Source organism: Rhincodon typus, chromosome 23, assembly GCF_021869965.1.
Source record: "Rhincodon typus isolate 14 chromosome 23, sRhiTyp1.1, whole genome shotgun sequence".
NCBI lineage: Eukaryota > Metazoa > Chordata > Chondrichthyes > Orectolobiformes > Rhincodontidae > Rhincodon > Rhincodon typus.
This window is the reverse complement of record NC_063354.1, coordinates 28415005-28441905: the sequence shown is the minus strand read 5'-3', so window position 1 is coordinate 28441905 and position 26901 is coordinate 28415005. Positions and strand designations below refer to the sequence as shown.

The 26901-nt window shown below is 40.6% G+C and overlaps 1 protein-coding gene across 3 annotated transcripts in view; it reads right to left on the bottom strand.

Annotated features, from left to right (window-relative positions):
- Positions 1–21800, bottom strand: part of LOC109930168 (phosphoinositide 3-kinase regulatory subunit 6) — a 107785-nt gene extending 85985 nt beyond the window's left edge. For all 3 annotated transcript variants that reach the window (XR_007264605.1, XM_048611000.1, XM_020529716.2), the window contains exon 1: positions 21676–21800. The gene's annotated coding sequence lies outside the window, so the exon portion shown is untranslated. The remainder of the gene's footprint in view (positions 1–21675) is intronic.
- Between the last annotated feature and the right edge of the window lie 5101 nt (positions 21801–26901).

Genomic DNA, 26901 nt, shown 5'->3' with positions numbered 1-26901 from the left:
ATCTCTCACCAGGTACTTGCCTGCTTTTTGTACTCAGGTTTCTGAAGTGCTGAGTTTCTTAATTGGGTAGAAATTAAGTGAAAAGGCAAGTTGCAGTGTTAATGAGATGCAAATACCTGCAGAGATCTCTTGCTGCATGCTGGTCACATACTCTACCACCCCATCTGGAAAAGCGTGAACATTAATCACTGAAGTTTTTCAACAACAAGAATCTGATTTTTGGTCTCTTACCCATTGAGGTTCACCCACCAGGGTTTGGAAAATCACACCCAACATAGCAAAATTCACAACCTTTAAAATCATTGAATTATTTCTGAACTGTGTTAATGTTCTGTAGCCACCCATTGCTATGTCTGAGACTTTGCTGCTTGCAATCAGAAACAAAAACCCGAAAGAACTGCAGATGCTGGAAATCAGAATCAAAAACAGAAATTGCTGGAAAGGCTCAGCAGGTTTGGCAGCATCTGTGGAAAGAATTCAGAGTTAATGTTTCAGGTACAGTGAACCTTTCTCAGCAATCAGAATAACCATTTATCAAGTTAATGAATTTGTTGGTTGAAAAACAGATATAGACATGGTATTTCAAAAGGCAGTGCTGGATCTTTTACATTCACCTGAGAGGGCAGGCAGAGCCTTGGGTTTACATCTCATCTCAAAGTCAGCACCCTAACTAAAACAACAGCATTACACTGAGACACCAGTCTTGTTTTTACAGCTCACATCTTTAAAATAAAGTTTAAATCAATTTCCTTCTAGCTTATTTTGTTTCCGAACTCCTGCTGAATTTTCATCATTTTTATTTTATTCTTTTATCAATTTTGAATTGAGAGCTGGAAATGCCTTATGGATTTTGGGACAGCTTGTGGTAAAAGGAAAAGAACAGACCAAACAATTGGTCCAGCCTGGAGGCTCATTGCAGGCTGAGCCTTATTTAAACAGATTTTAATAGACCAGTGATCCTGGGAAAGAGCATTGTGTTTAAACAGATCGCAGAAATTAGCTCGCTCTCTCCCCATTGATGTTGCCTGACCCGCTGTGATTTCCAGCATTTTGTTTTCAAGTAGCAGAAGTTAGCTATTGATAAGGTCAGTACCTGGGATATGGTCCTGGCGAGTCTCAAAGTGACCCTACGTTCAAGCAGATTGCAATTGTTAAATGCTAATTGAGGCCTTCAGAAAAGATGATGATCAGTCTAATCAGAAATAAAGTTTTTTGTTAAAAACTATTTTTTTCCTCAGGAGACAGACCTGTCTGTCGACAGTACAGCATGAAGATTGGAAAGCTCCCTAGCTAATCTGCTACACCAGCTTCAGGAAGCTCAAAAGGGGAGGAAGCTGAGTTAGAAGTTTTGCTGCCTTTGCCTGGGTGAACTGAGAAGGTGACCCTGATCAATGTTTCAGGAAAACTACCAAGGGATCCACATTGATACCTGTGAAACAATGCATCGTGAAAGCCATTGAGATAATCTGGTCAGTTTTATTATTTTCTTTTATTTATCCCTTGCCTGTATTTGTCTGTCTTTCTTTTGTGTCAATGGGGGCTGAACACAAATGTTTGGGGTTTAAAGCATAGCCATTAATCAGCTCCATTTTCTGAAGAAGGTCTCGACCCGAAACGTCAGCTTTCCTGCTCCTCTGATGCTGCTTGGCCTGCTGTGTTCATCCAGCTCTACACCTTGTTATCTCAGATTCTCCAGCATCGGCAGTTCCTACTATCTCCGCCATTAATCAGCTTATCTTTTTAAATTTTGCCTCTGCTAAATTTATTGTGTCATTAAAAAAGTTAAGCATTTTGTTTGAGGTACAAAATCAGTGTCTGGAAATTAACTATCCACAAAGTTTGGGACTGGTTATTCAAAAGCCTGGTTAGGAACCATGGGAGTAACTGTGAGGATCTTCAACAGTTTAATTTTCCTGTATTGCAAATACAGATGTAGAAAAGCTGATTTGGTTATACTTTCTGTCTTTCCCTGTGTTCCAACAGTCGGAAACAAATGTGCTACCACAGATGGAAAGCCTACATTTCCAATAACAAAGCTATTACACTGGCGTTTGAAAGCAGAAGAAAATTTAAAAGTGCAAGAATCACATTGCACAATGTTAGGTGCAGACACGTATTCTTCACAATTGCATGGAGAAGGCTTACTCTATCCAGTATAATTGTACGTTGAATACAAGTACTAACTGGGCTGGTGTACCAATATTATTCAAGATCACATCAAGAATGCAGAAAGTAGAACCTAAAACCAACATCCTGTATGTGTACTAGAATGTGTGATTCTCAAAGTAGCAGCAATGTCCTTATCGGTCAAAGCAACCTACAAAGTTGTCTACCAGGCATTTATAATTAGAAACTAAATGCAAAGACAAAAAAAAAATTCTGTATCACTGCGAAGCCAAAAAGACATAAATGAAAGTAGTTGACCATTTTCTCCATGATATGCATGTTAAGTGACATGGAGTATTATGATATTTAACAAACAAGATAATTGCTGCAGTTGTAGGGAAATTCAAATGTCTTGAAATTAAATCGCATACATATGATTATTTAACTATTTCAAACATTGCTTATTTTGAGTGTATTACTACTGCTCAAGGTGTTGGAGAATGGAAGATGAGGGAGATTTTAGTGTCAGTTATTACTTAGGCCTGTAATAATAATGGATATGGAATCTTTAGTAAGCAAAGAAGTGGGTAAACATTAAAAAAAAATTCAAAAAATATGAGCAAATGTCAAGGGAATGGAACTATGATAATTGTTCTTTCTGGACACCATGGGAATGCATGAGAACAGTACTAAAGTTCTGTAAAATGTTTTTGAGAGGATCTAACATTATTTACAGGGTCTTGTCAAATGTAGGTTTTATATTATGACCTTGATTTTGAATACATGTTGAGGAAGGTTTATGAGATAATTGAATGTGGAAATCCCCAAATCATTTTTCATGGTTAAAGGAAACCTAAAAGAGATTTACAAATCAATGTCTTTGAAAGCATTCAAAGAATACAGTAAAGTCACATATTTGGCACTAATTCAACAGTAAGTAATTTTCTGAAAACCTATACTATAATGTAATACTACACTATTGAAACATTAGGTTGATTTATGGCAACCTGCAGCAAAAACAAACTTCCCTCAGTCTTGGAGAAGGCCTCAAACAGGTTATTTGTTCCTTTTATTGGACTCTGGGTTGAAACATTAGCTCTTAATTCTAAAGTGTTCACAATTCCAGTACTTGCAAAATACAAATCCACATCTATTCTTCACTGGTAAAAAAAAACTCACTGAAACGCAACTCAAAACTTTTACCCACACTTTCAGATGCAACTGCAACTATTGGCATGGTTTCCATATCCCTGATAATAAACATTAGTGTTTTGATTCAAGAAATATTTTTCAGAACAATTGGGAATGTTTAGGCACATCATACTTTTGTTGTTGCTTCTCAGTCTGTTAGAAGTAATAATTTACTTTGCCTTTGGCATCATGATTGACTGATTTACAACATTTTCAAAATTGTAGCAAGACAGATGTTGCCAACATCAACTCCAATTAAGCAGAGTTTGGACATTTGTGCTAGTGACCCATGAAACAAAAACTTTTGGATTTTGTGAAAAATGAAGCTTTAAGTCTCTGCTTAATAGAAGAGCTACAATGGGGTGAATGGTTGTCCCTAGTCATATCTAGCTTGTAACCTTGTTCAAATAATAAACAACTTACTGTGCTTTAAAATTAAATGCTGTTACACCCCAAGACATCTGTACCTGGTAGTACATAGTAAGTATCCAAGTACTGACTGACGTACATTGGGTGCATTGTATATTTATCAGCTCTAATGAACATGGCAAGTAAAGGAGTCAACTATTCAGTTAGATAAAACAGCGAAGCAAAAATTGAACATTTTTCTCAAAGGACAGACCAAAGTGACCCAGTGTTACATTGTTGGCCATATACATTTCAAAACAAATAAAAATATTCTCTCAAGAATCTCACAACTAGAAATGCTTCTTAACTGTTTCACAAGTTCCATAATTATTTCACACCACAGAAAACTTTCATAACTCATGACCAGTACTGATGAATAATGGGTTACAAACCTGGGTCAAATGAAAATTGTCATCACAACTCACCATAAATACAGAGATAACAAGGTATACAGCTGGATGAACACAGCAGGCCGAACAGCAGAGGAACAGGAAAGCTGACGTTTCGGGTCTGGACCCTTCTTCAGAAATGTTATCTCAGATTCTCCAGCATCAGTAGTTCCTACTACCCCTCACCATAAATACAATTTTTTTTTTTTAAATATTCATGGGGTGTGAGCTTTGCTGGCTAGTTAAATTTATTACCCATCCCTAATTGCCCAGAAAGCAGTTAAGAATAAAACATACATTGCTGTTGGCCTGGAGTCACATGTAGGCCAGATAAAGAGAAGGAAGCAGATTTATTTTCTGAAAGAATATTAGTGAACCAGGTGGGTTTTCACAACAATTTACAGTGGTTATATGATTGCCATTAGGCTAGATTTTTATTAATTTCAAATTTCACCATGGTATGATTTGAAATTCGTCCCCAGAACATTAGTCTATTAAATACATCGAAAGGGGAGGTGATGGCCTTGTGGTATTATCGCTAGATTTAACCTAGCAACCCAGGTAAAGTTTTGGGGACTGGCTTCAAATCCTGCCATAGCAGATGGTGGCATTTGAATTCAACTAAAAAGTCTGGAATTAAAAGCCCAATGATAACCATGAAAGCATTGTGGATTGGTGGGAAAAAAACCATCGGGTTCACTAATGTCCTTTAGGGAAGAAAACATCTGTCCTTACCTGGTCTCACCTACATGCGACTCCAGACCCACAGCACTGTTGTTGACTCTTAACTGCCCTCTGTGCAATTAGGAATGGGCAATAAATGCTGGCCTGGCCAGCGACACCCACATCCCGTGAATGATGAGGAAAGCTTTGTAACAATTAATGTAATCTTATAGCACCTCCCCAGACCCTCAACGATCCCAACGTGCCACCTACCCAAGCATTGGGCCACCCCCCCCACTCAGATGTCTAACCCCAGTCTGTCATCAATTGAGATGCATTAAACAACTCGCCAAATTATAAATATTCAAGAACACTCAGGTATGCCATTTATGTATTTGGAAAACATTAAATTTTTCCTTTTTTGTCTGTCTAAAGGTTGGTGCTTAACTGAAGTGTCCGATAGCTGTTGTTACTTATTACCTCTAAAATGTTCAGGTCTTTTAAAGACATATGTACAAATTGTTACCAGTTTGACTAGCATCTGTTTATTCCTGGGACGATGTTCCTTTTTTTGGACAGTGTTGTTCACAAGATGAGAGCAGCGTGAAATGCCTGTGATGGTTTGAGGACTACCACAAAATGTCCAGCTTAAGGTGCTGGTTGTTTGATTTGAGTGAAAGTTATTTCTTTTCCCACATTCCAGTACTGATGCATATCCTTAGCAGTGAACTCACACTCTGGTGACAAATTAGGCAAGAACTTTGCTAAATAATTCACACATTCAACAAATAATTGCATTGCATCCACATCCATTGGTTGATGTATTTCTGCTACAGCTTTCACCTTATCAATGTCCAGAACCATCTGGAACTCCAGATCTTCATCCTTCCTATAACACTGGGCGCCCAGCTTCATTTGACCTCTTGAAATGAGAATCATTCCATCATATACCTTCAAATTTTATCCTCCAGGGTTTCATTTTAGTAGGGTCACTGTCTCGAGCCACTTTACAGAGATCCGTGAAGCTCATGAGGCACCAGTGTGTATCTGACACTTCACATTCACTTGATGCTCTCCTCTGCAGTCATCATTCTAACAGTCACAAACCATTTATCACCTTGGGACCTGACAACGCTAATGCGAGTTGCATGTTGTAAAGTGCAACATCTGAATTATTGGCTGATATCTCTCTAGGAGCCATCATTTCTGGCCTGCTTTGTCTTTTTATCCCACCACTAAACAGAGTGAAATTGTGATGAGTCAGATTCACAATAATCTGAAACTCTGCGACAGGATGGGAATTCCAATCGAAGGATGCCCATGATAAGCCAGAATTCTGGATTGGTAACTCCAGAATAGCTGAATTTATGCCTGCGTGTCATATGACTGTACTAACTGAATTGGACAGATATAGGTCATGCTCGAACAAAATCACAGGCAGGCCTGCAGTGATAGCTGAAAACGTGCTTACCCATGAGCCAAATAAGTATGTATTCAGAGACATTTTTAATATGAAAAAAACTGGACTGTTTAACTGCTTTTTACCAGATTGTTGTGTCATGTTTAAAGATGAAATGTGCCATCGTGGAATGCGAACCAAGGAATGGGTCTCTGCTATGTTCAACACTAACCTGGATTGCACCAAAAGAACTGCCACCTCGTGTTAAGAAAATCTAAGAAGCTACGTTGCTCTGAGAACGTTAAAACATTACTAATTGACTCAGTACAATGCCAGCAAAATTATCTGGTGACCTCTAGCTTTGCTTAGAATCATACAGTTCAGAAGAAGTCTTTTGGCCCATCGAGTCTGCACTGACAAAAAAAAAATAATCTACACCAAATCTACAGTAGTCCCACTTTCCAGCATTTGGCCCATAACCTTGCATGTTATGTTATAATATCTCTAGTGCTCAAAGTAATTTTAAAAGTTTAAGATTTCCCATTTCAGTTACCCTCCCAGACAGTGCATTGCAAGATTTGCACCATCCTCTGGGTGAAAACAATTTTCCTCAAATCCCACTCAAACCTTGGGCCTTTCTCCTTAGAATTATGCCCCCTTATTATTGACCCTTTGAGCAAGGGGAACAGCTGCTTTCCATGCCCCTTAATCTTACACACTTCTATCAGGTCTCCTCTCAACCTTCCCTGCTCTAAAGAAAACAGCCCGAGTTTATCAAGTTTCTCTTCATAGTAAAACTGCTCCAACCCAGGCAACATTGTGATGAATCTCCTCTATACTTTTCCATTGCAATCACACCCTTCCTGCGCCACACACCGTACTCCAACAGCGGCCTAACCAAACTTGTGTACAGATCCAACATTCTTCTCTGCTCTCATAATCTACACTGCGACTGAAAAAGGCAAGAGTCCTGAATGCCTTCTTTATTAATCTTTTAAGCTGTCTTCGAGACTCTGTGGAAAAGCAGCCCACAATCCTTCTGTTCCTGAGCTTTGTAATGTCCCGCCAATTGTTGAGTACTCCCTTGAGTTGGTACTTCTTCAAAAAGGGCATCACCTCACCCTTTTTGAGGTTAAGTTTCATCTACCACTGATCTGCCCATCTGACTAATCTGTCTATATCCTCCTGTAACCCAAGACTTTCTTCTTTACTGTCAGTCATCAAGTCAAACTTCATGCCATCCATAAACTTATCTCTTCCTGTCCACCCCCACATTTTCTTCTATAGCTTTTATATACAGTCTCTGAAGTGTTGTTCAGGACATAGGACAAAATGCATCAATTGAAAAAAGGGAAGATTATTACCCTGATGACCTTGAAGATTTGGTTAAAATCTATCCACATGCCTGCCTGAGCCTGAGCTGAAGCCTCAAATGCCTTTGAGATTTTCTGGGATTTTCGACTGCAGCACAGAAACATGTTTGACTGCAATCATATCTGGGTGCAGTGATACACAGTAGAGTCATCCATAGACATAAGTCTAAGCAGAAAAAGGTTACTTTTATTCTGCACGGTCAGGCCATTGGAAGGTGCGAATGAATTGAAAAATTAAGACTTTTTCACATATTTACTGCTGCTGTTTTTTCAAAAAAAAAAAAAACTGCATGTTTAGAAGCAAATCAATTTACACTGGGGTTTCCTCAGCTATCCTAAAGCTCTGCTTAATATAAATTTATGGATGGCCCCTGTGCAATTTGACTTGCCACAATTTTACTACACTTGCACTCGAGATTCAGCTTCTTGCATTTACAGCACTGCTCTCATCTCTTAAATGGTGCCCTTTGCATTGCTCACATTCTTTACTCTGGCCTTGCTATTTTTGTTGACTCTACTGCAAATATTGCTTCCTTTTGCCAGTACGTGTCAGCCTGGAATGTTTCTCAGCATAACGCAAAGCCCTGTCTGTTCAATCGTTAATATTCTCTAGCTGATGATTGACTATCTCAGAGCTTCTGCACATGCCAATAGCTTTCTTGAGAGTATGCTTCTGCCTCAAAAGGTTGTGTGCTCACAGCAAGGTCTCTAACGCCTAGATTACCCTTTTACTAATTATATCATCTCCCAGTTGCCCATATTCACAGGATTTGGTTGGATGTGTCAGTGCCATTGTGTATTGATCAATAATCTCTCTCTCCACTTGTGTTCTGATGTTGAACTCATAGCATTTAGAAGTAAAATTAATACAGGCCTCAGTGTATGACTTCAAATCTCTCCTGTTTGGTTCTCTGCTCCTCAGTGAGATCTAAGGTGTAACAGCTTGTAGGTCTGATAACAGGGTTGCAAATCTAAGTTGTTCAGTATTTTTCATTTCATTCCGTAGCTATTCCATGGTTCTGCCACTGAGACAAAAAGAACATTCAAATCTGTCTGATGTCTCTTTTTCATCTCTGTAGCAGAAAGGCCTGAAAAAGTCATAGCCATTACGGTCACCCAACATTTCAAAAACTGTAGCGTTAATTCTTTGTTGCCTGTTTTTGAAAATATTAGCTTGCTTGTCTTAAAGCTCTGGAAATCCATACAGTTCCAGTTGGACATTTCTGACACTCATATTTCAAGTGACGTGATGAATTGCTGCCAGAAACTAAAATGAAAGCAAGTTACAGCAGTAGTAAAAAATCACATGACTACAGCAAGCCAGCCAATGCTGGAAAATGAGGTTTAGAATAGAAGGCAAGCACAGACATGGGCTGAAGGACGTTTGTCATTGTTGTAAAAACTCCATAACTCTGTGATTCAAAACACATCAGGGTTCAGACCCAGTTTGGGGTCAATTTCAGAATTGTGATCCTGGAGGCTCTCTCGGAGATTCTCCTGAGGGTATCAGAATCTAGAGCTGGTACATGGAGGAAAGGAAGGGAGCATATTTGTCTCCAATTAACAGCACAGTAAACTCCTTCAGGAGCTTGTTAACAGGCTGGAAGGTGGCACTGCAATATTTAACAAAGATCTTTGTGATCCCAAACTATGAGGTACACGATACTGCAAACCTGACCGTTGTGCAACTAGCCAATGGAAAAGTTGTTTTGAATGCTTAAAATCATTGGGCCTGCCAGCATCCTGTGCCAAGTCAAGCATAGTAGCTAAGTTTTTGCCACATCACATTCCACTTCAAGGCTTAATGCTGCTGGCCCATTTAAGGATCTGCTTGTTCTCTTCAGCAGGTCCCAATATGGCTGATTCCAGCCTTTGCTGTTGGTACTATGCAAGCACTTCCTGCCTCCTGGAGGTAAGGTAATTACAATGAGGGTATTTACATTCTAAAATAGCATAGCACAAGTGACGCAAAGGAGGTGCTGGGATAGGACCCAGAATTCATCTGGTTGTTGGGCTCCTGATTCAGCTTTGAAGTCTCATGGCATGATGTGAAACACAGGAAAGGAAACCACATGTTGATCATCATGTTCTACAACAGCCTCCTTTCCCCCTCCACTTGGATGAAACACAGAGTAGTAATTGTGCTGAATGCATTCTGTATGGGCTACTTCAAATGTCCATCACCAAGGGTGACTCACTAGCACTACCACTGCCTTAGGCCCAAAAGTCATCTGCCTGAAGCAGGGGATGGGGGAAACCAACGCCAGTGAAAAACGTACTGGATCCTGTCTTCAGTAATCTACTTGTAGTAGATGCATATTTCCATTGTAGTACTGATAGGAGCAATAACTTTGCAATTACTGTGGAGACTGAAGTCCCACCTTCATATTCATAATCCTCCAAAGTACTGTAAAGCATTATCACAGATTTGAAAAGATCAATCAGCACCAGACTCAAGTCGTCATCAGGAGCTGAACTGTACCAACCAAAATCTGTCATCTCATGGCCCAGCATTACCATCAAGTATGGGGATCAATTCTGTTTAATGGAGTCTAAGAGAGAGTGTGTCAGAAGCAGTACCAGGCATTCCTAAAAGTAAAGGTGTCAACATAAGACTACTTTCATGTCAAGCAGCGGAAGCAGCATGTGATAGACAAGGCTAAGTAATCCCACAACTAATCGGATCGGATCAAAGCCCTGCAGTCCTAGCATATCCAGCCATGAACAGTGGTATACAATTAAACAATTAATTGGAGCAGCAGGGTCCACAAATTTACCCATTCTCAATGGTAGGGAATCCTAAAACATGAATACAAAACAAAAGGGAAGCCTGAAGCATTTGCAAATCACTTCAACCATTAGTGTTGAGTAGACAACTCATCTTGGGCTCACCTTTTGGTCCCAGCATCACCAATGAATCCAATTGACTCCATGTGATACCAGGAAAAGGCTGAAGACACTGGATACTGCAAAGGCTATGAGCCTGATAACATTCTGCAACAGCACTGAAGATCTGTTCTCCAGAACTAGTCTCATCCCTAGGTGAAGTGTTCCAGTACAGCAGTAGCACCTATCCAGCCATGAGGAAAATTACCTGGCACATCCTGAACACAAAATGCAGGGCCAATTGCCATCACATTATGCTACTCCAAGATGTCATTGACAATGTTCTCAAATAGCACTTTACACAGCATTTAACTGCTCAAATAACATTCCATGTGGGTTCTGCCAAGGCCACTCAGCTCCTGACCTCATTAAAGCCTTGGTTTAAACGTGGACAAAAAGAGCTGAACTCCAGAGATGAGCTGAGAGTGATCGCCCTGAACATTAAAGCAGCATTTGACTGAGTATGGCATCAAGGTTAAGTCCGGACAAAATTAAGTGTCACAGGGACAAAATAGGGTTAATTGAAGAAATCCACATGGATTGCTAAGAGGAATTCAACCAATTTGGTAGATTTTTTTCCCCAAAAGAGGTAACAGAAAGGGTTGATGACGGCAATGCTGTTGATGCGGTATATGTTAGTTTCCAAAAGGCATTTGACACACTTCCGCAAAACTGCATTTGAACAAAATTACAGCTCATGAAATAAGGAGGACAGTAGCAACATGGATATGAATGAAATTGGTTCTGTGATAAGAAATTAGAATAGTAGTCAATGATCTTGTTTTTCCTGCTTGGAGAAAGGTTTGTAGTGGAGCTCCCGGGGATGTGTTTAGGACTTTACTTCTTCCTGATATAAAATGACCTAGACGTTTATGTGCAGAGTACAATTTCAAAGTTTGCAAATGAAACAAAAGTTGGAAGTATTGGGAACTGTTACGGAATGACAAAGGCCCTTCAACCCATCATGCCTATGCTTGTCTTCAGGTACCTATCTATCCTAATCCCAATTTCCAGAACAGTATATTATGTGGCTTGCTGTAATTATGTGACCTCTACTACTGCTGTAAACTGCCTTCAGTTTAACAGGGAACAGAGTGAGAGCATAGAATTAAGATAACATAGGCAAGTTGGTGGAAGAGAGGCACGAGTAGCAGAGAAACATTCAATTCATTTTAGTAGGATGAACACAGAGATAATATAAAATAAAGGATGTAACTGTAAAGAGGTGCAGGAGCACAGAGACCCAGATAAAAAGGAAAAGCTAGGGAACTATTGACCAGTGAGCCTTACATCAGTGGTGGGTAAGTTATTGGAGGGGATTCTGAGGGACAGGACTTACATACATTTGGAAAAGGCAAGGACTGGTTAGGGATAGTCAACATGGCTATATGTGTGGGATGTTTCACTAACTTGATTGTCACCTTTTCAAAGAAACTCAAAGAAGATTAAAGAAGGCAGAGCAGCAGACGTTGACTATCTGGACTTCGGCAAAGCTTTCGATAAGGTTTCGCATGGTAGACTGGTTAGTAAGGTTAGGTCACATGAGATCCAGGGGGAGCTAGTCACTTGGATGCAAAATTGGCTTGAAGGTAGGAGACAGAGAGTGTGGTAGAGAGCTGCCTTTCATACAAGGATCCCTGTTTTTCATCATTTTTATATAAATGACTTGGATATGAATATAGCAGGTACGTTTAGTAAGTTTGCAGATGATACCAAAATAGGTAGTTCAGTGGACAGGGAAGAAGATTATCTCAGAGTACAACGAGACTTTGATCAGACAGGCCAATGGGCTGAGGAGCGGCAGATGGAGTTTAATTTAGATAAATGAGAGATGTTGCATTTTGGTAAGGCAAACCAGGGCAGGACTTATACACTTAATGGTAGGACCCTGGGGAGCGTTGCTGAACAGAGAGACCTAGGGTGCAGGTGCATAGTTCCTTGAAAGTGGAATCACAGGTAGACAGGATGGTGACAGCTTTTGGCATGCTTTCGTTTTATTGGTGAAAACATGGAGTATAGGAGTTAGGATGTCATATGGCAACGGTACAGGACATTGGTGGTGACATTTTAGAATACTGCGTACAGTTGCGGTCACCCTTCTATAGGAAGTCTGTTGCCGGGACTGGACAGTTTGAGTTTATAGAGGAGAGGCTGAATAGGCTGGGGCCTTTTTCTCTGGAGCATCAGAGGCTGAGGGGTGACCTTATTCAGGTTTATAAGGTCATGTGTGGCAATGGATAGTGTGACTAGCCTAGGCCTTTTTCCTAGGGTAGGGGAGTTCAAAATTAGAGGGCATAAGTGAGAAGGGAAAGATTTAAAAAGGACCTGAGGAGTAACTTTTTCACGCAGAAGGTGGCATGTGTATGGAATGAGCTGCCAGAGGAAGTGGTGGAGGCTGGTACAATTACGACATTTGAAAAGGCATCTGGATGGGTATATGAATAGGAAGGGTTTAGAGGGACATGGGCCAAATGCAGGCAAATGGGACAGGGTCAGATTGGGATGTCTGGTCGGCACAGACGAGTTGGACTGAAGGTTCTGTTTCCGTGCTGTATGACTCTATGACTCTAAATGTGTACAAGTCGTTAAAAAAACGGTGGCTGAACAGGTTGATTAATAAAACAGGCAGTAACCTAGGGCTTGCTAATTGGGGCAAAGAGTACAAGAGCATGGAGGTTATAACGAATGTTTTTAGGACATGCATTTGACCTCAGCTACAAAGTCTGGGTGGCACACTTCAGGAAAGATACATAAGCATTGGAGATTGTGCAGGGAAGACTCATGAGAATGGTTTTAGGGATTAGGAACTCCAATTATAAAGACAGACTGGAGAAGTTAGGACTGTGTTCCTAGCAGAAAAGGAGGCCAGAAGGAAATTTGATAGATGTGTTCAAAATCACAAGGGGGCTGAATAGAGTAGGTAGGAAGAAACAGTACATAAAAGGATCGAGAATGAGAAGGCACAGGTTTAAGATAATTCTCTAGATGGAAACTGGAAATGAACTTGTAAATACACATGTAAAGAAAAGACTGAAGTGATTTGTAGTAACAAGCAAGAAGGCTACTCAATTGGCATTACTCTATATTCTACTTTCTAACCACGCTGAGATAATGTCTTCAGAGGAGTGCAAATAAACCATAGCTCTAAAATTTCATTAGCACAAAGTCCAGATACTCAACTCGGGGTAGACAAACCATGAAACCTAATCACTTGAATATGGGAGCTCAGACTAAGAGGAGGAATGTCCATATATGATTAATCAAGGAACAATTGGAAGACACAATTATGTTCAAATTATTGGTCAATTGGAGCAGACAATCACATGACAAAACACAACCTTATAGATTTTAAGCCACGTTTCCTCAGCCGAACTGAGAACAAGCAGTGGAAAATCTGGGAGAGGGAGAGAGAGAGAGAGAGACAGAGACAGAGACCGCGCAACAGACAACAAATAACTGTACTCCAGAGCTGTGCCTCCAGTAGGTCAATCATCCACCTACCGTTGTAAACAGCATGGAAACAGACCTTTTGGTTCAACTCGTCCATGCTGACCAGATTCAACATTAATCTAAGGTGTACAGCTGGATGAACACAGCAGGCCAAGCAGCATCAGAAGAGCAGGAAAGCTGATGTTTCGGGCCTAGACCCTTCTTCAGAAATTTCATTTTCTGAGGAAGGGTCTAGGCCCGAAATGTCAGCTTTCCTGCTCCTCTGATGCAGCTTGGCCTGCTGTGTTCATCCAGCTCTACAGCTTGTTATCTCAGATTCTCCAGCATCTGCAGTTCCTACTATCTCTCTACATTAATCTAGTCCCATTTGCCAGCATTTGGTCCATTTCCCTCTAAACCCTTCCTATTTGTACACCCATCCAGATGGCTTTTAAATGTTGTAATTGTAACAGCCACCACCACTTCCTCTGGCAGCTTCTTAAACACACACACACATACCACCCTCTGCATGAAAGAGTTACCCCTCAGGTCTTTTTAAATCTTTGCCCTCTCCCCTTAAACCTGTGCCTTCTAGTTTTGGACTTCCCTACCCTGGGGAAAAGACCTCAACTATTCACCCTTTTCATGCCTCTCAAGATTTCATAAACTTCTATAAGGTCACCCCTCAACCACTGACGCTCCAGGGAAAAGCTCCAACCTCTCCCCTATAGCTCATACTTAATCAGTTTACGTATAACAAAGCAAACCTCTCTGTCTGTTAACCTCAAAACTTCCCTGATTAGTTATTTTATAATCAGAGTATGCAAATAGTTAAGCAATGACTAAATTAGCAATTGTATCTTTCTCAAACAAAATCAAATTTGTTGCAGTCAAATGAGCAGAGGCCAAAGAAAAGGAGCCATTTAAATCTCCACATTTGATCATAACAATTCACGTGTCAGAACTGAAAACCAAACCATTCAAACTTTTCCCTTCTACGATTTTTATTAAAAAGTTCTTACCAATACAACAATTTCTTATCCTCTTTCCTGTCATTGTGAAATACCTGTGTCCCTTCTTGAGCTTGCTTTTGTTGATCTTGCACTTTAATTATTCATAATCATGCCCCAAATGTTCGAACATAAGGCTTTCTATTGCATTGACCTGGGCTTCTTACTTTAAATTCGCACACGTCTAACAGCCTTGATAACGCTCTTCCGAAAAACAGTCATGCCAGGCTCGAAGTGTTAACTCTGTTTCTCTCCCCACAGATGCTGCCACACCTGAGTTTCTCCAACAGTCTATGATTGTTTCAGATTTATAGCATCCACAATGCTCAGCCTCTATTTAGTGTTTAGTGCTGTATTTATACAAGCTACATTATCTTAATTTTAAACTTCAGTGGGCTGCTGTGCTGCCAGCCCTGTCTACCAATACAAACTCCCTTCTTCCTTGGCACATTTTTCATCCTTTGTTGTCCAGAGGCACTCTAGCTACACAACATCTGGTTGCTAACTTCTTTCCCAGTCTGTTACTCCCTGGTTCCCATTTTCCATGATAGCTTGTCTTTCTCTTTCTGTTCATTTGTGTCAATTTTTTTTATTCCTAATTGCTACTTGGCTTGCGGTCTAATGTTTTCTTGTGTTTCCATATCACTGTTCACAGGGTCGACCAGCATCCACTGCTGTACTGTTTTCTGTCTTCACTATGTATTCCCACCTTGATATGGTGGAGATATGCTCTAAAAAATCTCGTGCTATTGTCAGGACCTTGTTGCTTCTTCTGGGAGCACCCACGTTGGTAAGGTCATGGGGTGATGCAAGGCAATGTGTAAAGGGCAATCTATAAGTGTTTCAATGGCAGAACACTGCAGAAAGACCATGCATTTCATCAGATGTGATGGCAGAAGTCCATAAGGAAAAGGCAATACCTCATCTACAAGAGCAGGTCAGAGGCTAGGGATACTGCGGCAAGTAACTCATGTCCTCACTCCCCAGAGCTTGTCCACTTTCTACAAGTTAAGTCGGGAATGTGATGGAGTATTCCCTACTTGCCTGGAAGGATGCAGCTCCAACAACACTCAGGAAGCTTGACAACATCCAGGACAAAGCAGCCTGCTTGGTTGGCACTACATTCACAAGCATGCATTCCCTCCATGACTGACACTTAGAAGCAGCAGTGTGTACCATCTACAAAATATACTGCAGGAATTAACAAAAAGATCCTCAGACAGCACCTTCCAAACCGTTGAGCACTTCCATCTAGAAGGACAATGGCTGTAGATATATGGGAACACCAGCACCCGCAAGTTCCCCTCCAGGCCACTCACCACCCTGACTCGAAATATATCACTGTTCCTTCGTTGTCGCTGAGTCAAAATCTTGGAACTGCCTCCTTAAGGACATTGTGGGTCTACTTACAGCACACTGACTGCAGTGGTTCAAGAAGACAGCTCATCACCACCTTCTCAGGGGCAACTAGGAATGGGCAATAAATGCTGGCTCAGCCAGTAACACCCACTGCATGAGAGGAAATCAAGAAAAGGCATCATGCTTTGACCAGTCACCAAAATCTAATGAGCAACCTATCAACATCATGTGGACACTGACAGCTCCCCAAGGTCTGCATATTGAACAAAGCTGTATGCAGGCTCAGTACCTATGGCCATGGAGAGCAGGCAGTGGAGCACGGCATTGAAGTTGAGTCAGTCCATGGTCAGGAACCTGCACATGAATGATTGGTGCACAAAGTTCATTGGACAGCTGTGTTAGGACAGAGTTGTCTTTGCACAGTATCTCTGTGACTGAGCAATCCTGTTCAGGGTACCCTCTGCTTACCCCAAATGGGAAGGGGACGAGGAAAGGTGCCCCTAAAATAGGCTGTCCTATTCTCTTGTTTGGGAAATCATATAGTGTGGGATTACTATCTTTGTGATCAAAGAAAACAAACCTTGAATCTTGCAACGTGGAATGTATGAACCCTCATGGATAACCTCAAGAATGACTGTCAAAGAAAGAAGAACAGCAATTGTGTCACAAAAGGTATCAGGACTTCAGACAGTCATCATTGTTGATATTGAGAGCTGACTTTCTGGGAAACAACAGTTTAAAAAAACAGAAAGGCTATACACATCCTACTACATACCCAAGGAGGCTGACAGCAATTCTTGTGCCCACACAGTTGGCTTGACCATCCTTAAAGGATGATGGATGTGTTGCTAGAACTCTCCAATTATACAAGTGAAAAATTTATGACACTTCACCTACAGATTGGCCACGACCAATGTGCCACTGCCATCAATGCTTATTTCCCGACCCTGGACTCTGACAACACACTTTCCTCTGAATACACCCAGATTTGTCTGTATCGTTCTCATACATAGTTCTTTACTGATTCAAGTTCTCTCTCATCTTAAAGGATACGCAAGAAGATACCAACTGGATTGACCCTTTCAGACCCTTATGTTGTAAATCTATTATGTCAGAGGGGGGGTGGGAGGGGAGATGGGGTAGAGTGTGAATGTAAATATTTATTAACATATATCGATTTTTGTATCAGTACAGAGACGTGGTAGCAGGGAGAGGTGCAGCATAATAGTCTGAAAGGGCTCTGCAAGAATTAAAGAAGAGTATGGGTAACAATTAACTTTGATGATGTTATATATCATATGGGAAGGAGACTTTGCATGGAGTTCAATGGATCCAAATGTATTTCTGTGATGTCCCATAAAGTCTGCAAGTATGCGATAAACTAGTTTCTGTTAACATACAGTAGACTCTCATCTCTACTAGTTAGACCCTAAAGGTAGATAGCTTCCATTCCAATTCTTACAACAGTCTGCTATCTGTCATAACATATGGAGTTTAAATGTTACTGAGTTTAAGGTCAGGAAGGGGTAAAGAGTCTGGTGCCTGGGCTATATGTGGGATATGTGAGAGCTTAATACTTGGGGAATGAATAGGAAGAAAGAAGGTGCAGAGGTGTTACAGTCTGTGGCTGGACAGCACTAGAAAATAAAGAGGAAATTGGGATGTTGGAATAAAAAAAAAACCATATCACAGAGTAGTACTTAAAAACCTCGAACATGAGAATGAGAAGTGGGACTTAAAGTAACACTAATCAATAGCATGAGACTTAACTCCTCATTTGCCCATCAAACTTGCAAAGTTTACAGCATTCAAATAAGGCATCAAAAAGCCGACAATTAAATATAAGCATTGTTGTAACTGAGAACTTGTACATATCTAATAGCTAGAGTTTTAAAAACTTGACACTCTTCCCAGTATAAGGTTGACTCAGGGAATGGAGAAAATGGAAACACTGTAGTCAACTGATGAACAAGCTAATGAAAAGTATTTTAAGTGGAGTTCCCAACTTCCTTGTGACCATGAACCTACTTTGGGACAGCAATGCAAGTTAAGAAATGGGAGCAAAGTCAAGCGAGAGACAAATTAAATGATTTTAAATACTGTTCCCAACCAGAAAGCTGCAAACAGAGCATTTGACTGTTGAAAACAAATGAAAATATAGCTTTCAGTCTGTAGGAATGTGGAACATTCCCTATACCCTACCAGATGCAAATATGCATCTAAAGATAGACTTGAAGATAGATAAATACCCTGGACCCGTTGGGATTTATCCAAGGATTTTATGGGAAGCGAGGGAAGAGATTGCAGGGCCTTTGGTGATGATCTTTTCGTCCTCACTGTCCGCGGGTATAGTGCTGGAAGACTGGAGAGTGGCAAACGTCATTCCCTTGTTTGAAGAAGGGAATAGGGATAACCCCGGAAGTTACAGGCCAGTTAGTTTTACTTCAGTGGTGGGCAAATTATTGGAAAGGGCTCTGAGAGATAGGATTTATGATCACTTGGATAGGCACAGTTTGATTCGTGATAGTCAGCATGGATTTGAGAGGGGTAGATCATGCCTCACAAACCTTATTGATTTCTTTGAAGAGGTGACCAAAACACATGGATGAAGGTAGAGCAGTGGATGTGGTACACATGGATTTAAGTAAGGTGTTTAATAAGGTTCCTCATGGTAGGCTCATGCAGAAAGTAAGGGGGCATGGGACAGGGGGAAATGTGGCAGATTGGATTCAGAATTGGCTGACCCTTAGAAGACAAAGGGTGGTAGTGGATGGAAAATATTCAACATGGTGCTCAGTTACGAGTGGTGTACCACAAGGATCTGTGCTGGGTCCTCTTCTATTTGTGATTTTTGTAAATGATTTGAATGTAAGAGTGGAAGGGTGGATTAGCAGGTTCGCGGACGATACGAAGGTGGGTCAAGTTGTGGATAGTGCGGAGGGCTGTTCTAGATTACAAAGGGACATTGATAGGATGCAGAGCAGAGCTGAGAAGTGGCAAATGGAGTTTAACCCTGAAAAGTGTGAGGTGATTCATTTTGGAAGGACAAACTTGAAAGCAGAATACAGGGTTAATGGAAAGATTCTTGGCTGTGTGGAGCAGAGGGATCTTGGGGTTCATGTCCACAGTTCCCTGAAAGCTGCCTCCCAGGTGGATAGAGTTGTTAAGAAGGCGTATGGTGTGTTAATTTTCATTAATAGAGGGATTGAGTTCAAGAGCCGTGAAGTTATGCTCCAGCTATACAAAAGCCTGGTTCGGCCACATCTGGAGTATTGTGTCCCGTTCTGGTTGCCTCGCTACGGGAAAGATGTGGAAGCATTGGAAAGGGTGCAGAGGAGATTTACCAGGATGTTGCCTGGAATGGAGGGAAGGTCTTACGAGGAAAGGTTGAGAGAGCTAGGGCTTTTCTCTTTAGAACGACAAAGGATGAGAGGTGACTTGATAGAGGTGTAAAAATGATCACAGGTATAGATAGAGTGGACAGCCAGAGACTTTTTCCTAGGGTGGAGGTAGCCATTATGAGGGGGCATAGTTTTAAAGTGAGTGGAGGTAGATATAGGGGAGATGTCAGAGGTAGGTTCTTTACTCAGAGAGTGGTAGGGGCATGGAATGCATTGCCAGAGCGGGTAGTGGAGTCGGCCTCATTCGGGGCATTTAAGTGGCTATTAGATAGGCACATGGATGATAGCATAAGGTAGGGGTGGAGGTTGGATAGACCTTAGGTTTAGGGTAAAAGTTCAGCACAACATCGTGGGCCGAAGGGCCTGTACTGTGCTATACTGTTCTATGTTCTATGTTCTATATTATAACACTTAAATTTACAAGTAGCAATTCAATTTAAATGATGGAAGGACAGAGATGACAACAACAGTCAACACAGGAAGATACAACCAGGAGTATGTATGGGTCTCATGCATCAGTGGAAGCATTCCTATCTCTGAACCAGGAGTCCAGAATTCAAGTCCCATCTGCTCCAGTGGTGTACCATAACATACATAAACAGGCTGATTTAAAAAAAAACTCTAAATGCTCGTCAGGATGCATTATCATATTGTGGGGGCTGAAGTGTGAAGAACATGCAAAACTTGTAATAAATTGCAAGTCAACAGCCCATGATGTTGCTCATGGGAAATGGAGGCCCAGTTTAGAATTCAGGTGAAGCAGAGCTGGAACCTGGAAGGTAATGATTTCTGGTTACATGGTAAAAATCATTGCTCCGTCTTTTAAAGTCATATACAATTACAGCATGGCAAATCCCAAAGTTTCCATCAGAAACATGGTCATGGGAATTTTGACAGGAGGTGTGCACAGATAAGAATTTTAACAAATTAAAGGCTTATTTTGTATACCATGGAGATAAAAACTTAAGTGTGACTAATGTTAGATTTGTTACGGTCCCGACTGAAAACTTTGATTCCGTACAGAAACAGAAAATATTTGGACCAATAAATATCGACAATGTAATTTATACTATGTTTTCAAATTATGAATTTGTTCACCATTTTATGATATTACTAACGTGTATATCTAACTATGGTGGGAGAGATGAGGAGCTGTCACACGGAAGTGGAATTAGTCTCCTTGGAGTGACAGAACATACTCGAGGGGCTGCAGTGGTGACTCCGGTCAAGTTATCCCAATTTGACCCGAGGATGCTGACACCCATTGTGGCATCTCCAGCTCGTTAGCTAGCTCGGAACGGAAGGCAAATCTCCCAGGTGAAGAAACACACCCTGTTGGATTAACAAGGAATGCTGCAGCGATTTCAGGGAGAGAACTTGATCTCAGGCTAAACCTGTGAGGTGATTAGCATTCTCTCCGCTCTCAGGATTGGTATTTGGCTGCCCCTCCAGCCCAGTATTGACACCCGTCCCTTCCCAAACCCCTCACAAATAGAACGAAAAACATAGCTTTTTCGAAGAAAGACAGCAACTTTAAATAAAACTAACGTCCGTGCCCGCAATAAATAACACATCTGTCTGGATTATAAAGCAACATTGTTTCAACTGTAGTTTAATTTGAAATAAATGCACATATTTTGATTCAGAGATAGTTGGAACTGCCGATGCTGGAGAATCTGAGATATTATCACATATTTTGAGCTGCCCTTTGCTTTCAAGCTGCGACACAAACAATGATTTAGCTACACTTCAGATACGATGTTCAACAAGTAGGCACCCGGAGAGTAACCGCTGAACACCAGCAATAATCAGCGATGTCCCAAAATATTCCTACCAGTTCCTCGTTTAATTTTGCGCACCACTTTTTTTTAAAAAATCGTTTCTATTTTTAAGCACCTTTGCAACGACCCCAGGGAAGCATTACACACCTCAGAGGTACAACTATTGCAAAATCAAAAGCAAAAACGACCGGCAGTCAAAACAGCAGGTTCACACTAAAGCAGTGTTTTTGTTTCAACAAAACTAAAAGCAGAAAGAAAACATAAATTGCTTTGGACTCACCCATTCAAATCCGTTATAATAGGCTTGCAGTAGTTTATAACTTCCAATCCCAACTATGGATGTCGTGAGTAACAACAGATTACAAACTTCTCCAGCTCCAAATCATAAAACCAAAGACTCGTTTGAAATCGATAAGACAGTGTTCCGCCTACATGCCGGGCGCATTGGTCATTGGAGTAAAACTCCCCAAGATCAACTTCTCATTGGTTTAATCTGACTTCAGTCAGTCCCGTTTCCGGGAGTAAGTTTAGGAAATAAAATGACCCCTGAGTGAATTGCAGATATCTTCGTCTAATTTTAAATGCAGTGCTAGGAAAACCCAGAAAACAAATAATTAAACCAGATTATTATTAATTTCTGGAAATGGTGAGCAGATCCAGGCAGCACCCATGGAGAGAAAAGCAAAGTTAACGTTTCCCGCGGAGCCCTTTCATCAGAGCTGGGAAAAGTTGGAGATGTAATCGATTGTGGTCAGTGGTGAGTGGGTCACGGACAAAAGAAAGATCTGTGATAGGATGAGAGTCGGGAGAGATTGAATTACACAACTAGGCCCCAGTAGAATAGTGGGACAGCATGGATATGTAGTGTCCGAAGCAGAAACTGAAACATGTAAAGGAAACAAAGTGGGGGGGTCAGTGTCTGTGACTCAGTGTTGTTGCAATCATTAGTCCAGAAACCTGACAAGTGTCAATTGTTGCCGAAGCTTACTTTCAACATCAGTGGAGCAGCATCAGCCGAGTACAGAGATGTCAGTGTGAGTGCAAGCGGGAAAATCGAAATGACAAAACAACTTGGGGTCATGCTTGCCAATTGCACGAAGATGTTCTGCAAAGTCATCTAATCTACGTTTGGACCTCCCCACGGAAAGGAAACCATTATGGGAAGCAAGCGCTGTAAAATCAGTTGAAAGAAATGCACATAAATTGCTCTTTCAACAGGGAGGACTGCGTGAGGCCTTGGATGGTGAGGACAGAGGCAGGAAAAGGGCAGGTGTTACATCTTCTGCATTTGTAGGGAGAGTAGTGGGGGAAAGGAGAGGAGTGATTGAGGAATGGACCACAATATTAACAACGAAATGGTCCTTTCATAAAGCTGAAGGGTGGGCAGAGTTGGAGATGTCTTTGGTGGTGACATCATACTGGACATGCCATTAATGTTGAATAGGGAAACTGGTGAGGTAAAAGGTGAGAACAAGGTACACCCTATTGTGGCTCTGGGAAGGGAATTTTCAATTGAGGAATTGCTGATGTGAAAAGTTACGTCATCAGAACAAAAAGGAAAGAGGCAGAGATACTGGGAAAATGGAATGGAATCCTTACAGGCTGTAAGGTTTGAGGCAGTGTAGTCAAGACAGCTGTGACAGTCTGTAAGCTTATGATGAACATTAATAGTTCATTCCCTGTCATCAGAAGTGGAGGCAGTAAATTCAGGGAGGGAAGGGAAGAGTTTGAGAAGGGACATGTGAAAGGTGGAAAAAAAACCGAAAGAACTGCAGATGTTGTAAGTCAGGAACAAAAGCAAAGTTGCTGGAAAAGCTCAGCAGGTCTGGCAGCATCTGTGAAGAAAAAATCAGAGTTAACACCCGAAACATTAACATGTGAAAGGTGGAAATTGGGAGCAAAGTTGATGAGGTTTTCCAATTTAGGTCAAGCACAGGGCAAATCACTGATACATTCATTAATATACAGGCAAAAGAGTTAAGGGAAGGGGCCTGAATAGGACTGAAGTGAGGAATGTTTCACACAAGCTACACAAAAGGCAAATGATGCTAAGACCCATATGGATACATTAGCATCTTTGATTTGGAAGAAGTGAGATGAATTCATATAGAAATTCTTCAATGAAAGATGCCACTGACTCAAAACATTAACTCTGTTACTCTTTCCATGGATGCTGTTTGCCCCGCTGAGTAGTATTTGCAGCTTTTCTTTATTTCTCATTTCCAGCATCTACAAAAATCTGTTTTTCAATCAATGATTTCACCAAGATGTCAGAATGGCCAGCTCTGAAAGATCCCTTACACTTGATTGGGATAGTTAGTTATGTGGTGAGAATGGAACTGAACCCCAGATTAGAGCTCACTGAAATTCAGTGCCTTTCACCTATTAATTCAACTACGTTCAATCTTAAGATTGTTTTCAGAGACACAGAATTATATTCAGTTTCTTTTATAGACAATGATACCAACTTTCTGATTAATGAACGAATTGATAAATTAAATAGAGGCATTAACATGTTCAAAGCCTGCCAACCACATCAGGAATATGCATTGCAATATTCTGTGTAATTAGAGATTTGTTGATGTGGAATCTTTACAGGTTGTTTCGTTTATTGAGGGGATGTCTGAAATTACCAACAATTTGTACACCTGTAGCCACCTGAAGTGATATCAGGACTGGTAGCTGAAAGCTAGATAAACAAGGGAGCTTTTAAGCAGAAAGGTCATGCAGGATTTCTGTGTAAGAGCACATCTTGCTAAGATACAAGCAGCAGTGTGAGACAGTTACCATTTCTACAGTCCTTTTAAGTGTTTAACTCAGTTAGGAATTTTCCAGGAGCTTGATCATTCAACAACAAGACGATGCACCTTAATGATAGCAAAGCTGTAATATAAACACCTCTGGCAATGTTTATGTGATGCAGTACCTTGTGAATTTGGACTGAAGTCAATCTGCACGTGAACTTTCTAAATGAATGACTGCTTATCTCGAACATTTACAACAACCACTAGTTTCAAACTGGTCAGTGAATCATTAGCATCAGGATGAATCTAAGATCAGCAGCAAAAAATAAAGGAAATTATCTTAACATAAGTAGTTCTTTAGATTGTGTCAACGAGAGTGGCGGAATCAGAATCCATAATAACTTCAAAAAGGAAAGCAGATAAATCAAAACGTCTGTGTGAAAAGACAATCAGATAATGCGAATATGCCGTTCTGAAAACTGGGCCATATATAATTAATATTTCTGTACAATTGATCATTCTATTACTAGCATGATATAGAAGCAGTGTCATATTTCTGTAAAGCTTCTGTCAGGTCATAAGCTATTCACATCGCATGCTTTCTTACAAATGTAAAATTCATAAAGTGATTTTTAAACAGACAAATGAATTTCAAATAGAGTCATTGAGTCATACAACATGGAAACAGACCCTTCAGTTCAACGAGTCCATACCGAACATAATCCCAAACTAAACTAATCCCACCTGCCTGCTCCTGGCCCAGATACCTCCAAATCTTTCCTCTTCTTCATGTATCCATCCAAATGTCTTTTGAACATTGTAATTGTACCTGCGTCCACCACTTCATCAGGAAGTTCATTCCACACGCGAACCCACCTATATTGCAAATACATGATTACTTTGTTATATAGTCTTTTGAATTTGTTTTTATATTCTCAGTTGAAGTTGCTCAAGGTTCACTGTCTCTGATTATGTAAGATAAACACAGTAATGAATTCTATTTACAACAATTCTGTGAAATCCTGTCTGCATTCTTAGACCGTTGAACCCGAGACAATTTTCCATACAGACACACTCCTTGAGTTCTGTTCAGAGCCTTAAAAAAATTCTTCCTTCATGTTTCTAGACAAAATCAAAATGCCCGTAATTGAGGTTTTCAATTACCAATTGTAACTCAAAATCGATCCAACTCAATTATGAGTGTCACTGTTCAACGTCAACAACAACTTGGATTTATATACCATCTTGAATACAATAGAATATCTGAAGTTGCTTCACAGGTATACTAAAGCTAAATTTGGCAGCTAACCGTCTAAGATGATTTTAGGAAAGGTAGCCAAAAACCTGATCAAACAGAATCCATTTAAGGAATAAAACAAAGAACTGCAGATGCTAGAGATCTGAAACAAGAACAGAAGTTGCTGGTGAACTCAGGAGGTCTGGCAGCATCTGTGGGAAGAAAGCAGAATTAACATTTCAAGAACTAATGAAAAGTCACTGGACTCAAAATGTTAATTTTGCTTTCTTTCCACAGATGCTGCCTGACCTGCTGAGTTTCTCCAGCAATTTCTGTTTTGATTCTTTTAAGGAGTACCTTGAAGGAGAACAGTGAGTGCAGGGAGGAAATTCCAGAGATTGGAGTCTTAGTAGCTGGTGGCATACTTATCAATGGCGGAGAATTTAAAGTTGGGATCCTCAAGTGGCCAAGGAACATTAATGTCCTCATGCATTTTGGGGTCAGAGGTGATTTCAGACTTGGGGAGAGTCCATGCAAGGAATTGAAATCAAGAATGAGAATTTTAAAAAGACTGAAGCGGTAGAGGTAGCTGATTAGATTGTCATAATATTGGTGCAAAAAAAATCCATCGGGTTTGACCACTTACATAAGATTACTTAGGAATCTGTTGCACTGAATCATACCATTCAGCTTAAATAGTCCACGTTAGTGTGTATGATCAACTGAAGCATGCACCCATCTTTCCTCATCTAAATCATCATCTTCACCCTCTATTCCTTTCTTTTTCACATGCTTGTCTAGCTTCCCCTTATATACTTCTGTCTTTCTGTTTCTACTTCCCAAGTTCCACACTCTTATCATCTTTGGCTAAAAAAAGTTTCTTTGAATTTCCTATTGAATTTCTTGGTGCCCTTATTATATTGATGGCCTGTAGTAATGCATTTCCCAAAATGAGGAAACACACTCTCACCGTAACAAAACCTTTCATAATTCAAAGACCTCTATTAAGTCACTCCTGAGATTCTTAATTTGAAAAGGGATAGGATACAGCCTGTTCTCTTTTATTGATGCATATACTCATGCATTTCTTGTTGGAGGCCCAAAGGAGGAGACAGGGGATTGAGAGGGTGGTGGGAATCTGGAATACACTGAGAGGGTATTTGAAGAGGGAAACCTTGCAACCTTTAAAACATACTTGAATGAGCACTTGAAATGTCACAACATTCAATGATTCTAAGGCCATTTTCAAGCAAGTAAGTGATTATAGATGACAGGGGACTGATGAGCAGTTTTGACAGTCAAGAGCACTTTGTGATCCATCCAAATCTGGCAAATAAATGGCTACCCCAGTTGTCATTTTATCCATTCAAGTATTGTATTTATGGGACAAAAGATGAAGGTTGTATCGGGAAACAGCCAGGATATCAGCCCATGATAGGAGCCCATGGAAGAAGACATGGTTTGAAGTGTTTCAATTAAATAATTCAACAGTAAGCTTTTGCAAGTTTAAAATAAAGATTATTAT